Raw genomic sequence first — 17,347 nt, 5'->3', positions numbered from 1 at the left:
TCTGAATTAGCTGGCAGAAAGCTGAGCATGTGCCTCAAATAATCCTGATCAACCTGAAAATATTTATAGATGAAATTGGCAGGAGGACAATGAATGGAAATATAAAACAGATTTGCCAGCATTCCTATAACTATCTATTTTCATCAGTGGTGACAGTGGAACCACCACATTTGGACATATTTCAAACAATAAAGATTATGAGACATTACCAGAGAGTAAACCCCACAGAAGCAGGAGAACACTGAAAGAGAATTAAAAAAAAACTTTCCCTTTATCAAGGAAGCTGGGACCATATCTTTCCTTATTGACCAGTGTTGGTAGATACCTTAGCCTTGATCCTGCTCAGGAGTTGGGTTTACCTTTTTCTCTCACTGTTCTGGGATGTATAGCCACTCTTTCATGGTTGGGAAGAGGACAGAGTTCTCCTTGCTGGACTGAACAGTTCATAGTACCATAGTACCATAACCTCTAACACAAGATTTCTTGCCAATGTTTTCTACTCTCAAATCCCTTGCTTCTCTCCCTATTGTTTATTATGACAGAATCTTACCCTGGCGCAATACTCCCTCCCTCAATCTGTTTTCTCTGTTCCTATATATAGGGTGCTGAACACTGATGGAGGAAGTCACTTGACCATGTTGACCACAAATTTATATTACATAATCTCATTTAGGTCTTTGCTGCTTCATGTCAATTTTTTTTTATTGATCTCTGATTGACTTTAGGATACTTCCTACAGCAGCTGCTCCAAACCTTTCCTTCCTTCTTTAACTTGCCTATACCATCCTCTCCCCTTCTTGACAGAAGCCTTTATCTCGTACTTTCCCCAGGATATAAAGGCTTTGTTCCATGAGTTTCTTTTCTATCTCAATCTTTTTACATTATCTTTCATTTTTCTTCCTTTAATGGAGAAATGATCCTTTCACTTGCCAGACCTAATGATTTTTCTTCTACTCTTGATTCTATAACTCTCTTATTCTCTTAGGAAGTTGCCTGGTCATGTCCTCATCTCTTTTCTTTTCAATATTTTCTTTTCTCTTGGATCCTTCCCTGTTGCTTACAAACATATCCAACTGCTCTAAGGACACTAATCTCTCATTTGCTAAGTCTTCTGCTCTTTTCATATCTCTGATTCTTCTTGACTTTTTTTTTTTTGTAGCATCCAGCACTGTTACATGCTACAAAGACGTCAAGAAGTATCAGTTGAGTAATATGATCAGATACCTTTCTGCAAAAAGGTTGAGAAGTAAGCTGGAGTAGAGGAAGCTTTTGAAAGGAAGGAGAGATATAAGATGATGAGTTAAAGGAATAATAGAGTGAAGTGAATTTTTTTTTAACAAAATCTAGAATATTTCAAGCAATGGGAGATGCTTAATATTCCCCATTTATGTATGTCATACAAATGTAGCATTTATATATGTATCATATATAACATATATATATGTGTTATATAAATAGAAAGAAAGTGATATGTGAGATATATGTTGTGGGGGAAGAATTGACAAGGCTTGACTTTTAGACTCTTGTCTGTCACTTCTCCAATCTATTCTCTATACACTTACCAAAATAATATATATATTTTCTTCTGAGGCAATTGGGGCTAAGTGACTTGGCCAGGTCAGATAGCTAAGAAGTGTTTAGTGTTTGAGGCTAGATTTGAACTCAGGTCCTCCTGACTTCAGGGTTGGTGCTCTATCCACTGAGCCACCTGGTTGCCCTCTGCTCTCTAGTGTTTTAATAAGAATTGGTGTTGGGTGACCTGTTCAACTCTTAAAGACTTAAAGTGTTGAAGAATTGCAATCTGTTTTAATAGAGGGAATACTCACAATGATGAACATACAAATCTTTAGAGTAGTAGTCAAATATTGTTCTACCTATTACCTTGCCTTACTATCATTTAACCTGCTCTCCTCGAATACTGTTACCATTATATTTTAAAGACTAGTTACATTCACACTTCTATAACCCTCGTATAAAGTACAGAATAGAAATCTAATGGATCCTTGAGCACAAAGATTAACTAATAGGATAAAGGGGTTGAAAAAGGCAAATGAATTACATATAAAAAAATATTATTGTTACTTTTGCTTTACCTTAAGTAAAATAAAATCATTTTGTGATTATTTTACTATGTAGACACACTCTGCAAAATAAACATAATAAATAGATAAAATAGTTATTTACATGCTAATTTCATAGTTAGACTAAACTATTCACATCTAGGGTCATTTGCAGAACACTATTACAAAAAGGTTTGGATTTTAGAGTGGAGTAAGGCTTGGTTTAATGTATTATGACTTTAACTTGAGGCAACATCAATTGGGACATTATTTGTGATGTGGATGAATAGGAAATAATGGAAAATATGTAGCACTTTATAGATTTTCCCCCCTCAGGAGAAGCAAAATTAAGAGGTAATGATGTTAAGAGTTTTGTGTTTTTAACACATATTTTGGAAACTGAGGAAAATAATATTTGCTCCAATTAATGCATTTCTTATGTGGATTGGAATAGATCTGAGGTAGATATTAATTATTATTATCATATGGGAGACTTTTGTCCTTAATTAGGAGATCACTTATACTGTAGTTTAGTTGCACATAGTGTATAAGATTATGGATTTTTTTTCCTGTGGTAAGGAATAAGTCCAAATAAATTGAGCAACAGTTTGTGTTTATGGAGCCTAGAACACCACAAAGCATCAGGGAGATGAAACCATTTGTCTGGGAAAATTTTGAGAATCTAATTGAACACACAATGCTTGCCTTGGCAATATGCAGGTCTGTTTTTTTTTAAGTGCAAGGAAGGGCAATATGCTCCTTTTTCTAGTGGTTTGCTAGCACTCAATTACTGTGCCAATCCTTTTTCTTGTTTTCTGGGCTATTTCTGTGACAATTCATTCTTTTTCTCTCCCTTACAGATTGTGTTCAATAATAGATTGTTATTGATATTAAAAAGTGCCCTTTCCTTGTTTTTTAACTGACCTAGTACCCTGCTTCACCATATTATTACTCTATTTCATTTTTGTAATTTGAGGATGAAAGGTGAATTATCTTGACTTAAAGGGAAAAAACCCCAGTGTTTATAAATTACAAAAGAAAACCAATATCCATTTAAAAGAACACTTGAAAGTCACCTTTCCTTACCTTGTATAAAATATATTTAAAATTTTTCTGGTTTAAGTTTGGTGTCTGATGCAACTATATTTAGTAATTTCACATAAATATCAAGGCAACATTTCATTATCACATTAAAAATTATAGCTTTCCTCTACAAACTAATATAGGAAGCCATCTACTATCACTGGGGATATGTTTCACAAATCTTCTTAGAAGGATTCACTAGTAAGTTTATGAAAAGAGGTGAGGAAGCCAAAGGGATGAGTGTCTCTGGAAAGTCTGGAGTAACTAGGAATATATTTGTCTAGGATAAAAACATTTGAGGGAAAGACCAATGGCATATAGTTTAACCACAAGCATACCACTTCCCCTGAAGTAGAAGTGATGGTCCCATTATCTTTTCCCAGCTAAGGGGGAAAGCTGCTTTGCTATCCAATAGTGTCTGTGTCTGAGGACTGAATAAATCTGATTATATGTATTGTAGAATCCTAGCTGTTTGATGGCAGGGAATGTTTCTCTTACTTCCTTCTCTTTTCTTCCTTTTCCTTTTCTCCTTCCTTTTTTCCATTCTTTCCCCTTTTTCATTCTTTCCTTCTTTCCTCTCTTCTCTTTTCCTCTCCTTTCCTTTCCTTTCTCCCTTCTTCCTTTCCTCCTTCCTTTTTCCTTCCCTCTCTCCTTCCCTCCTTCCTTCTTTCCTTTCCTCCTTTCTTTCTTCCTTCTTTCCTTCCCTCCCTCCTCCCTCCCTTCTTCTCTCTCTCCCTCCATTCATTCCTTCCCTCTCTCCCTCTGTCCCTCTCTCCCTTTTTGTCTGTCTGTTTTGCCATTTCCTTTTCCAATTCATTTTATAGATGAGGAAACTGAGGAAACAAAGTTAAGTGACTGGCCTGAGGTCACACAGCTAGAAAGTTTCTAAAACTGAATTTCAACATGCAAAAATGAATCCTCCTAACCTTATATGCTACCTACTGTGCTACCTAGTTGTACCTCTTGCTCCATTCCCTCATCTTTTGCTTTTATCTTACTTTCAATTCTGAATAGATTTCTTTATTCTCTCCTATCTAGTGATTCTTTTCTTGCAACAAAGAATGTGGAGGGAAGAGAAAAAGAAACAAAGGAATTCAGCAAAACTAACACACAAATCAACCAAATCAGACAGAAAGTTCCATCTTTCATCTCTACAGTCATTTGCCTCTGCAAACAAGGTATAGAAGTGTATTTTTTCAACCCTTCTCTATGACAAATCTTTATTTTTTATTTTTAAAAATTTTTATTAGAGCTTTTTATTTTCAAAATATATGCATGAATAATTCTTCAACATTAACCTATACAAAACCTTGTGCTCCAATTTTCCCCCCTTCCCTCACCTCCTTCCTAGATGGCAAGTAGTCCAATATATGTTAAACATGGTAGAATATATATGTTAAATCTAATATATGCATACATATTTATACAATTATCTTGCTGCACAGGAAAAATCAAATCAAACTGGAAAAAACGAGAAAAAATAAAATTCAAGCATATCACAACAAAAAGAGTCAAATGCTATGTTGTTCACACTCAGTTCCCACAGTCCTCTCTCTGGATGTAGATGGCTCTCTTCATCACAAGATCATTGGAACTGGTCTGAATCATTTCACTGATGAAAGAGCTACATTCATCAGAACTGATCATTGCATAATCTTGTATGGCAAATCTTTTAAAAAATAATTTCAGTCTTTTGTGTCATTTAAATTTTTTTTCAATATCTATTATTATAGTTATTGCATGCATTATTTTCTAGTCAATACACATTTATTAAGCACTGACTGTGTGTGATGCATTGTGCACTATGCACTAGGAATACAAAGATAAATATTGGCTAGATTTGCTTGGCCTTTGAGGCATTTAGAGGTAGGAGAAATACTTTGATTTTAAGTTTAATGTATTTTTAAAATTTAATTTAATTTTTAGTTTCAAATTCTCTCCCTCCAACAACCCTCTCTCCTACTGAGAAAGCAAAATGAGACTTTTTTTTTTGTATGTGTAATATAGGAATTTGCTTTGCTTGACTATGAATATCGGTTATGGGATTTTTCTTTTGTGAGAGAGGAGAAAAAGAGAAGAAGTAAATGCTTGTTAGTTGAAATAATTTTATTTTATTTAATTTAGAAATTTATTTTAGAAAAGTAAGTGGAGTAATCAAACTCTTTGCTTATCCAAAATTCTTCAGTGCAACACTTGGGAATCCTAACCATCTACATCTTTATCTTTCTTCATTTTATCTCAGCTGGACTGAGAAATAGGACAGAAAAATAGGACAGGCACCCATCATAAGCTAAACCATACCATAAGAAACACATATCTTTAGTTTGGAAATTTTATTGAGAGGCTGTCTGACAGGAATATTTAACCTGGAGTCTAAGAATTTGTTAAAATATATATATTTGACAACTATAATTCAATGACTAATATTCTTATATCTTATCCCCACCCCCATGTAGTTATTGATCCATTGGCATTAGATTCCTTGTTGCTTAAACAAGACATTCCCTCTCCCTAAACTAAGAATTTTCACTGACTGTCATCTGTGTCTAAGGTTCTCCTCATCCCTACTTCTAGCATCTTTTGCTTCTTTCCAGTCCCATCTAAAATCCCACATTCTATAAGAAGCCTCTCTTGATTTTCCTTAATGCTGATGACTTCCCACTATTGCTTATCTTCAATTTATCATGCATTTGTCTTATTTTTATAGGTTGCAATGCTTCATGTTGTCTCCTCAATAAAACTGTGAGTACTTTGAGAGGAAAGGCTTTTTTTTTTTTTTTTTTTTTGGCCTTTCTCTGTTTAGAACTATGTTTCACAGGAGATGCTTATAAATGCTAGTTCAATGATTGACTCTTGAAAGTTATCAATCCCTCTTTTTGAATATTAACTTTCTTTTTTAAAATTAAAAAAATTCTCAATAATATTTTATTTTTCCAAATATAAGTACAAATAATTTTGAATATTCATTTTTCTAAAACTTTGTGTTCCAAATTTTTTTTCCTCACTTCCTCAGAAGAACAAGCAATCTGATGTAGGTTAAAACTATGTTATCCTTTCAAACATATTTCCATATTTGTTTTGTTGTGCAAGACAAATCAGACCAAAAGGGGAAAAAACCCCAAGAAAACAAATAAACAAACAGGTGAAAATACTATGTTTTGATCTATATCAGTTCTCCATAGTTCTCTCTCTAGATATGATTGGCATTTTTTATCCCACATCTATTGGAATTGCCTTGAATCACCGCATTGTTGAGAAGAGCCAAGAGCCAAGTCCATCACAGTTGATCATCACATCACATAATCTTCTTGTTACTATGTACAGTATTCTCACTTCACTCAGCATCAGTTCATATAAGCCTTTACAGGCTTTTCTGAAATATGCTGATCATTATTTCTTATAGAACAATAATATTGAATATTAACTTTCAATGTAATTCTCTTTCTTATATTTCTTCTTGGATATTTGGTCCTTCTGAATCTTATTTTTTGAATCATATCTATCTTCCCTTATCAAGGCATAGATGTCGTCTAAAGTTTTCTTCTCTTTCTATTTTCTTCTTTGGTGATCTCATCTGGTCCCCTGAGTTCAGTTGCTATCTCTTTATAGATGACTCTAATATTTATGTATCTAGTTTAACATCTCTTATGTTCTTTAGTCCTAAATTATCAACTGTGTTGGATATAACTACTTGACTGTCAAACTCATTATGTATAAAATACAATTCATTTTCTTTGTCATCTTAATGTTCTCCTCAACATGTTTCCCTTTTTTATTTTGAAAGTTCTGCCATACTTTCATTCATCCTAATTCATAGTCTTGGAGACATCTTCCACTCTTCCCTCTCCTTCATATTACACATTTGTTTAGTTATTTTTTTAAAGTTTTTTTTTTATTTTCAAAACATTTGCGTAGATAATTTTCAACATTCACCCTTGCAAAATTTTTTTCTCCCTCTTCCCCCACCCCATTCCTTCCCCTAGATGGCCAGTAATCCAATATATGTTAAACATACCCAATTCTTCTAGACATATTTCTACAATTATCATGCTGCACAAAAAAATAAGATCAAACAGGGAAACAAATGAGAAAGAAAACATTGAAGCATTTAGAGGTAGGAGAAGTACTTTGATTTTAATTTAAGTTTAATGTATTTTTAAAACTTAATTTAATTTTTAGTTTCAAATTCTCTTCCTCCAACAACCCCCTCTCCTATTGAGAAAGCCGCACAAGCAAACAACAATTAAAAAAGGTGAAAATACTCAGTACCCACAGAACTCTTTCTGGATGCAGTTGGCTTTCTCCATCACAAGGTCATTGGAACTGGCCTGAATCACCTCACTATTGAAAAGAGCCACTTCCACCAGTCATTTGGTTATTATTTGCATTTTTCAACTTTAAGATTTCTCACATCTATCATATTCTTTCTACTTACAGCCTTATTACCCATGCTACCATTACCTCTTGTGTTTTGACCCATATAATTTTTCACACAAACTATTGATCTCCTTGCTTTTAGTCTCTTTCTTCCCCAATATTTAGAATCCCAAAATTGAAATAAACCTCATCAGCCATCTAATTCAACCCATATCTTTTTCCCCTAAGGAAAAAACAAAAATGAAAAGTATTTTTTAATATATCCATCAAAGTCAGTTTACCTGCCTTCAAAAACCTCTTTGGTGATGACTACTTTACTTTTCAATAGCTTCATTGTTAAAATTTCTTTCTTATATCAAGCCTATTTTTTTCTGGATGTCATTTTCATCTCTTGCTCCTAATTCAGCCTTTTGGCAGAACTTCTTTTCCACATGACAGTCATTTACATACTTGAAGATATTCCCTATGATTCTTTTTGTTTCTAACCTAAACATCCCTAGTTCCTTCAGTTGGACTTGAACCTCTTCACCAATTTTTTACACAGTTTTTTGAATTAATCTTCTTAATGTTTAACTTGATTATGGTGCCACTCTCCTTATCCAAAATTTGTAGTGGATCCCTATTAACTGTAAGATATAACCCCCTCATTTTGACATTTAAAGCCTTCTATAATCTGTTTAAATCTACCTTTCCAGAAATATTTTTAGTTTAATATTTTTAGAAAAATTACATCTAAGTTATACTTAGCATTTTTTAAACTTGACATTCTGTATTTTCTTTCCTTTCTCTTCTCTCCTCTTTCCTCTCTTCCTCTCTCCTGTCCTCTCCTATCTTGTCTTTTCTTTTCCTCTTCTCCCTCTCCCTCCTTCCCCTCCTACCTTTTTCTCTTTCTTCCTTTCCTTTCTATACTTCTTCCTTCTCCTCTCCTCTCCCCTTTTTCTCTTTTCTCTCACAGTGAACAAATGTTGAATTTAGAGTCAGAGGACCTGAGTTCAGGTATTATTTCTTTCTAATATGTGTGATTGGGCAAATCTTTTTACTTCTTTGGGACTCAATCTTTTCATTTGTAAATGAGGGGGTTGATTTTGATGATCTTCAAGTTATCTTTTAGTTCTGATCATGTACACTTATGCTTAGCAATTCTTTTTTTTGGGGGGTGAGGGTGGGAGGGTTAGAGTGGGTAGGTGTCTGACCTGGGAGTTCATCAGTAGGGTATTCCTTGAAATTCCCTTTGTTGATGATGATCAGAAACTATATGTTACTCATAGTTTTAAGTGGTTACATGGGAGCACTGAGAGACTAAATGATCTGCCCATATTCTAAGTCATATTCTGATGATAGGTAGGTTTTTAAAATAACTTGAGAAGATATAAAGATCTTTTGAGCTACATTGTTGGAATAACTATGTAAACTCTCAAGGTGTAAACTTTAAATATGTTAAGTGCTATTTTCTATGTGCATATGTGTGTTAAATATTAAAGCTCTAAAACTCAGAATCATGTCTTCTTGCACATACATGTTGTTATTTAATTGTTTCAGTGATGGTTTAACTCTTCATGACCCCATTTGGGATTTCTTGGCAAAGATTGTAAAGTGGTTTGCCATTCCTTCTTCAGTTCATTTTTAGAGTTAAGGAAACTGAGGTAAACAGGGTTAAGTGACTTGCTCAAGCCCTCCTAAATCTAGTCCTTATGCTCTAACCTAACACACTATACCACTTAGCTGCCCTATACATATTTGGGGCTAATTAAATATTAATTGAATAGAATTAAATCACTCTGACACATTGAAATTCCTACAGCAATACAGAGCAGGCCCTGCTCTAGTTAGGCATTATTTTAAATCTAAGTACCTAATAAAATGCCAGACATCAAAAGGGTGCTGAATAAATAGATATCATGTCTGGTAGTAATATCAATAGAGTTGATAATGCAAGAATTTCTTAGGAAGAGGATAAGAGCTCTATGGCTGGCTGTTCAGAATTGCTGCCTTTACAAGATAATAGGAATCGTGGTCTGGTGACTTGTTGGTCATTTTTAGCCTTTTTTCATGAAAACTTATGTAATGTATGCTTCATGCCTACTTCTGAGATAGTATGTGAAAATTATGGAATGAAGCTGGTGGCAGCTAAAAGATAGCCACAGAAGATGGAGGAGATTTATTGTACAACAATAAAAAATGGAGTGACTCATTGGTAGCAGAATTGTCAATTAGAATCAAGTTTTTGTCACGTAAAGATTCCTTTTGAACATCATATTTTTTTTTGCCTATCCACAAACTAACATATTTGTAATATTACTCTATTAATTGAGAAAAGAAATGATGAGTCTTTCATGAATTGTGTTACATGAAATTTTATTCACTATGACTGTTTCTGCACATATTTGGAAAATAACACACACACACATATATAAAAATTGTTTATTAGTATAAGTATAGAATTATGGATTCCATGGATCTTGGAGGGAATTTTTATTGATGTTTTCAAATATATATGGAGCATCCTCACTTCATGAGAGGTCTCTTGTAACATACACACTTATACACCACATGTGCTTTAAACTGATATGATAGACCTTGATTGGTCCCCCTTCTGCTATCATAGGAATAGTCTAACATAGTCTATTTCATAAAAGAAGAGATTTCAGATTAGTGATTTTCTTTGCCTGTTGCTTTTCTGGTGACAGGATGTAATTTCAGGATAATCTTTCTCTACCCACACATAATGATGATGATGTGCTCTCTTCAGGTTCTACCATCTACTAGGTGGATTTGTAGTAGGGCTTCCCTGTGATCTTTTGTGTATTCCTTTGCTTTAGAATAAAGTTTATAAGTATCCAAAGGTCATGGATTATCATGCTGACAAGAAACAGTAGCACCTATCCAAGAACCAGTGAGACTGTAACTATAGCAGCAAAAGTAAGAGAGAGAAGTCCAAGGAAAGAGGGGCATCGGAGAGAAACTTGGACTTTTCTTAAACTGTGATCAATGAAGGTAAAACACAAAATGGCTAATTAATAGCATTTGCAAAATATGTTGCTAAACCAATGAGGTTTGAATATTAGCTTCTCAACTGATTGTGTTAGATATTATTGATAAGACATTAGATTTTGTTCTAATCATTATCATATATTGTGATTCTTTTTATACTTAACATTCCCTTTTCTTTTCTTTTTCTTCATTTTTTTTTAGCACTCCTCTTTCTGAGAAGGAATTTTGAATGTTCCAACCGTGTTTCACATTTGTACATTGAGTACCTTTTTAAACTCCCACAACTTTTGGGTAAACCCTTAACTTGAGCTAACAGTAACTTACTATACTTAGCAAATTTCTTTTGGGGTGGAGGTGACAAGTCAATGAATGTGAAAATGCAGTAGCTTCCTTCCCTTATTGAGAAGCCAGGCTTCCCACACAACTAACCCCTGAGCAAACTGAAATGGAATGCAACGGACAGGAATTGGCACAAGTCTTTCATTATCCCTTGTGGGTTCAGCTGGGTTTTGCCTAGCTAACTACTGCTGTTAGATATATTATACACATATTTTTATATGCCTGTACATATAAATCTGTTATGTTATAAACATCCATAAAGTTAAATATCTTCATTGTTCACAGCCAAAGATGACAATATTGACATTTTCTTAAAGTTATGAATGAAAAGTTTCAATAGTTTTGGCATTCAGAAAATACAGGGTCTATCAGGTGGTACAGTGGAAATAGGCCAGATTTTGAGTCTCAGAATATGAGTAAAGTCCTGGCTCTGCCATTTATATTACCTGTGTGAATTTAGACAAATCATTTAATCTCTCCATCTCATTAAATTTCCTTCTACCTTTAATTGGTCCCATGATATGTAGCTCTCATTCTTTTCATCTGATAACCTATATTTATATGTCTGTTGTAACATTCTCGATGGACTTGGTAGATTAAACTGAAAGGGTTAATGAGGCAGATTATTTGTAGAAGGGTGTGTATGTGTGTGTGCGTGCATGTGTATGTTGACTTGTTCTGAAACTAATATTAGACGTGAAACTGGTATTGCACATTAAATGTAATACACACAGGCAGACATTTTTGCTGGATAAGCTGCTCTTGACAATGCAGACTCTTGTGTGAATAGGCTATTTTTAGCTCTATAAAATTATCAATCTGAAAAAACCCTGGAAGGGAGACAGGAGAGATTTATTTGTCTTTTCCAAAGGGTTCTTTAAGGGTTTCCATTGTACTATGTACAATGTCCTGTATATAGTAGATACTTAATAGATACTGACTGATTTAAACAAGAAGATACCTAACATTAAAATTTTCTTAAATCCAAGCCTTTGGCAGAAGGCAGGTTAGTGCAAGCTTTTGCTCTGTTCTCCAGGCCACAGTAAACTGACTATCTGCTGTCTTCCTATTGGTCATTTCAAAACTCTGCATCTGGCATTGCTATGCAAGGCAGGAAATCAGACAGCTTGACCCTGTTTTACCTTTCCTTTGGATGCTTATTCTATTATCACTGTTGAGTAGTCTTCCCCCCACCCCCAACCCCCTCTGGTTAGCTTCCTTCCTTCCAGATCCCCATTCAAAAAGAACAATAATAGCAAGCTGCAGACTTGAAAATTAGGTTGCACATTTAGTTAACTCCCCATGGAATCAAACCAAGAGTTGGTTAAGGGTTCAGCTGGAAAAAAAAAAAGTTTCTGTTGGTTTTGCAATGCTGAGTCACTCTGTGAGGTATGGGCTTAGAGTGTATGAAAGCAGCAATGTTTTGGGCTCCAGATTTTACACAATGCATAACTCTAGCAAACATGTGTAGGAGTAATAACAAGCCAGGCAAATTATAGGGGGCCTAAAGAGGGAATTCCACTACTGAGATGGCAAGCACTAAAGAGATGTGAGTTTGGTTAGACACATGCCTCATTCAGCCTGCTGACTACACAGCCCCTTTCATGTGGAACCAGGGATGGAAAATGTGGGACCCAGACACAAAAATCAGCGCGGGCAGGAAATTCCTCCTGTTATGGTTCTAATTAGAATGTTTCTTTTGTAGTTTCCCTCAGATTACTATAATAAAGAGTGAGACCTAGCTGAGATTGGAGGATAATTTTAGCTCAGTACTGTTGACATTTACATGACAAAGGACAAAAAAGATATGTGAATGAGATGTGTCAGCATATGTGTGTGTATTTTTTTTTTTTTACATTAATTGTGTGCCATTTAGCTTCTTAAATTGTGGTTTATGACCCCACATAAGGTATCGTAATGGAATGTGGGGGTCATGGAATTATGATTTATTAGCACTAAATGATTATTTTATATACCTGTTGTATATACATATATACCTGGGGTTACATAAAAATTTCTTGGACAAAAAGGGGTTAAGAGTGGGCAAAGTTTAAGAAACTCTGCCATAACTCAGAGAGACTCAATGAACACTAGGTTTCCATGGACCTCTGTTAAATCTTGGGGAGCCTGACCTTGAGAGAGTGGGATAGAGTCAGATTTCTATCTCAGCTTCCGTTCCAGAATAACTCCAAGGCTATCTCTAAAACATAAAACTCCACTAGGGTTCATATCTTGGGTCTCCTTAAATAAAAGTAAAGGATATTTTCTAGAAAATCCAATGTAGATTATTATTTTAAGGCATGAGGCATCATAAGAAATATCATAAGATGCAAAAGACTTATAGGCAATGCATTAGCAAATACAGAAAATATAACATATCTCAAATAACCCACTAAGCTTATTTTTCTTCATGTGGAAGTGAAAAGCCCTTGTGGCACTGCTGAATAGATACTCCTTATTGGACTTACACAGTTCCAGCAGCTTGGAAGGTCCAGGTGTTCTGGACAACCAAAGCATGATGATTTTCTTTTAAGTATTTCTGCTATAGGAAGATGTTGGCAATGGTCACCCTAGAAACACAGAGTTAAGGAAATTCTTCTCCCTCTTCTTGATTGCTACCTGAATTTGAATCCCAGGATTTCTTAATGCACGAGGCTACAGCCACAGTTAGAAAAGTTTACTTCTCTGAATCCCTAGCCATGACTTGTACTTGTACTCAGAAAAGGAAAGTAATGGAAAAAAGGCAATTGGGGCTCATCTAGGTTAGGCACATATTTCTTTTGACTTGCCCAAGATAACAAAGCATATAGTGACTGAGCTCAGATTTGCCACCATTTTTCTCATTATACCTTATTGTTTCTTTGAACTAAACATTAGAATCTAGGTCAGTTTATCTATCACCTTTTGATGCTAACTGAATTTCTTACACAAACTAATAGTGTATATAATTTTAGAAATACCTTTTCTTCAAGTAGTTAAGTTTTCCTGTTTATCAACTGATTAGTAACTATGGAAATAAAGCATGATTTATCTATGATTTACTGGAGAGAGAATCTCTGAAGCTGGTCATGAGAAGAATTAAAGGAAAGTAGAATCATAGAATGATATGTAGAAAGCTAGCTTTCTTCTAGGGCTTCCTCCTTAATGTAAGACTCACAAAGTTAATGTGTTGAGTCATTGAGGAGATCATTTCACAGGTTCCACAGGTATCCTGTGGGTCCACATTCCTAAAACTAGACTTCACAAAGTTTTATTTAGCAGAAACACAGTTAGCTCAAAGCAAAAGCATTTGCTAAGATAGGAAAGTAAGAACATTCCTCCCATAAACCTGGGGCTAACTCTTCCACTGACATATAGCACCAGGGTGGAAGATTATGTTCAATCTTAGAGCATATTGTTCATGAGTTATATGTGTAGGAAACACACGAAACCAATATCTTGACATTCTTACTCTGTTCAGGTGTTCTCATATTCTATTCAGTAGATCACTTTCAGCTTGAATCCCTATACCTATTTCACTCCAAGCTTAGCTCCCCCTGTCAGGGATAATCCTTTCTTGAATTCACAGTTGTCTGTTTTCTTGAAGCAGCTTCCTGTTTTTTCTCTTTGTGTGTGTGTGTGTGTGTGTGTGTGTGTGTGTGTGTGTGTGTGTGTGTGTACATACATACATATATATGTGTATTTCTACTTCTTCCTGGTTGTCATGTTTCCTACTGGTTGGTAGGGATGGGAGAAGGAACAATAATTTATTAAGTACCTACTATGGGTTAGAGACTCTGCTAAGTACTTTACAAATATTATCTAATTTGAACCTTATAACTACCCAGGAAAATAGTACTATTTTTATTCCCACTAGTTCCTTTGTAAGATTACTGATCTATGGGAGAAAGAAGAGAGTTTTCCCTTAAACCTTGTAAATGATAGAGGTACAGGGATCATATTCTATATAACTACTCTCTCCCTTAATCTTTCCAGGATGGACAGACTTAGCTTTTAAAGATCTGTAGAGTATCTTTTTAAAGGTTATCTGTCTTTTTAGTTCCATCAAGTTTCTTCAGTTTCTGGAAGATTTTTTCCCATTAAAAAAAAACTAACATAATAACAACCCTGTTATTTGTCTCATATTCTATTATTATATCAATTGAGCTAGGGGTGATGATGGGGAACCAATCCTATCTTCCCATAAAATTGGAAAGGAGAAGTAATCCTTTTAATGTGTATATAGTGGTAGAGTTGAGAAACTACCCTCATAGTCAATAAAAACTATGTCAAGGTCCTCCTACCTTTCACAAAATTAGTTGTATGATCATAAGCTAGACACTACTTCTGAGTAACCCAGGCTACTACAATTGTAAGTTATATATAAGTTGCTATTTGAAGGAGAGCATTTTCATAACAGAAGTTCCCCATAGCATTTTGGTGGAGTTAAAAAATAGTGTGTTATAGTAGATAGAAAAACCTAAGCTTTGGAGTCAGGAACACCTGGGTTCAAGTTCTGCCTTTCATAGTACTAGTTGTTTGAATATAAGTAAGTCACTGAGCCACAGAGCAGCTCAAATGATTAAGAATATAAGTTGTACACTTAACTACTTTTATGGAGGGATGTTCCTTATCAGAATTTGCCTATATTAATGAAATCATAGGTCTGGAGCTTCATTGCTTGCTTCTTTTTCAAAAATTGATGAAGGAATTTTTGTTACTGCCTTCCTTTAGTTCTTTAGATTCTGATGTCTTCCACCCAAGTTCCTCATTATCGTCTTGATTCAAGAATCTTTTCTTTAATGGAGTCTTGAATTCTTAACCATTGCATACTCAGTCATCTATCCCTCAATTTTTATTGGCAGAGAGTAAGAGATAATAGTCCCAATAATTGCTGATAATTGTCTAGAACTTTATACTAAGTATTCTTCAAAGCACTCTTATCAATATTATCTCATTTGATCTTTACAACAAATGTCATAAAGGCAAATATAAAATTTTTTTGAGGCAAAGCAAATATAGTTTATTTCTAGCTTATGAGAAATATGAGAAAACTAAGACAAAAAGCTGGGTGACATGGCCACCTTATTTTTCAGATAAGAAAACCAAAGCCCTTAGTAGTTAATTGAGAGGTATGGGCTACGTTGAATCCACGCTTGCTGTCTTGGGGAGGGGGAAGATAAAGGAGGGAGGAAGAAAAGATTTGGAACACAGAATCTTGCAGGAATGAAATGTTGAAAACTATCTTTACATGTTTTAGAAAACTGGAATACTATTGAGGAAAAAATAAATTTAAAAAAAAAAAGAAAAAAGAAGTTAAATGAGAATGACATGGATAGTAAGAAGTAGAGCCAGAATTTGATCCTAGGTCCTCTGATTCTAGATCTCTAATTCTTTCCATTCATCTATATTGTTTTGAGAAATTAATGTATAAATCTGTAAAGCAACATTGATATATTATGTATGAATGAATAAACAGATAAAAGTGAACTATCACCCAGACATCTGTCAAATATCTAACAGACGTCAAAATAAATATTTTCTTTTTAGAGGCACCAGAAGATGTAGAGCTGTTACTAGTAATTTTGGCATCATGGACAAATTTCATAAAATGTGGCAGGTGCAAACAGCATGAAATTTATGTTCAAATTCACTTTTTAAGATAAATACAGTTCATGGCAGAAAAAAAGTCCCTGGGACACAAGTTTCTATGAGTAGAGATCCTAGGGAAAAGCATAGTATCCTGCATATCTTCCTATTTTGATTAACAATTCTTATTAATTAGATGATAAACTCATTCATTTGTAAATGTGGATGCCCTGGAGGAAAACTGGGCTTTCCTCATCTTAGTTATATCTCTGCATAGATATGTGGCAAATTGAGGCAATGTCAGTGGAAGGGGAACCATAACTAGTTCATCAAGAAAGATTTTTTGGAGGAAATTCTTAAGTAATAGGAAGTAGGGGTTGACAAGCTTTAAGAAAAAGCATGTGTGTATTTATTAGTGAGATGAAAAAAGGAAGGGATGACTAAATAGCCAAGAATAAGGAAGCCTAAATAGTCTAAAGATGTCTTGGTGAAGGGCTTCAAAGGATGTGAGGAGAGAATGTGATTCTAAAGCTCAGGCATCACCAACAATATTGAGAAAAGGAGCTACTTTTTCATATTCTGAAAGACTTGAGATTACCTCTTAGAAGTTCCCATAGTCAACTTCCTGTTTTGGTAAGGGCCAGGAGAAGTCAAACCAATATTTAATTCCAGGGAAGGTCTGGTAGGAGAGGATTCTGGGGATCCCACTTATTTACAGAAGGGAGGTGACCCATTGTGATGGGGGTAATGGGCTTCTTTTTTATTTATACTTTGTATTTATTTACTTCTGTACAGGTAGTATACGTGGTGCAGTGGATAAAATGGTGAGCCAAAGATAGGAAGACATACTAATGAATTCAAATCTGACTTCAGATATTTACTAGCTGTGTGACCTTGAACAATTCACTTAATCAGTTTCTCATCTATAA

At 34.7% G+C, this 17,347-nt stretch overlaps 1 long non-coding RNA gene across 1 annotated transcript in view; it reads left to right on the top strand.

The window, feature by feature from the left end:
• The window catches only part of LOC141560567 (uncharacterized), an 88,187-nt gene that overhangs the window by 55,967 nt on the left and 14,873 nt on the right, over positions 1-17,347 (top strand). The window contains exon 3 of the long non-coding RNA XR_012487746.1: positions 4,182-4,321. This is a non-coding gene — a long non-coding RNA (uncharacterized LOC141560567). The remainder of the gene's footprint in view (positions 1-4,181; positions 4,322-17,347) is intronic.

The sequence above is a fragment of the Sminthopsis crassicaudata genome, chromosome 3 (genome assembly GCF_048593235.1).
Source record: "Sminthopsis crassicaudata isolate SCR6 chromosome 3, ASM4859323v1, whole genome shotgun sequence".
NCBI classification, from domain to species: domain Eukaryota; kingdom Metazoa; phylum Chordata; class Mammalia; order Dasyuromorphia; family Dasyuridae; genus Sminthopsis; species Sminthopsis crassicaudata.
This window is presented reverse-complemented; position numbering and strand designations above follow the sequence as displayed.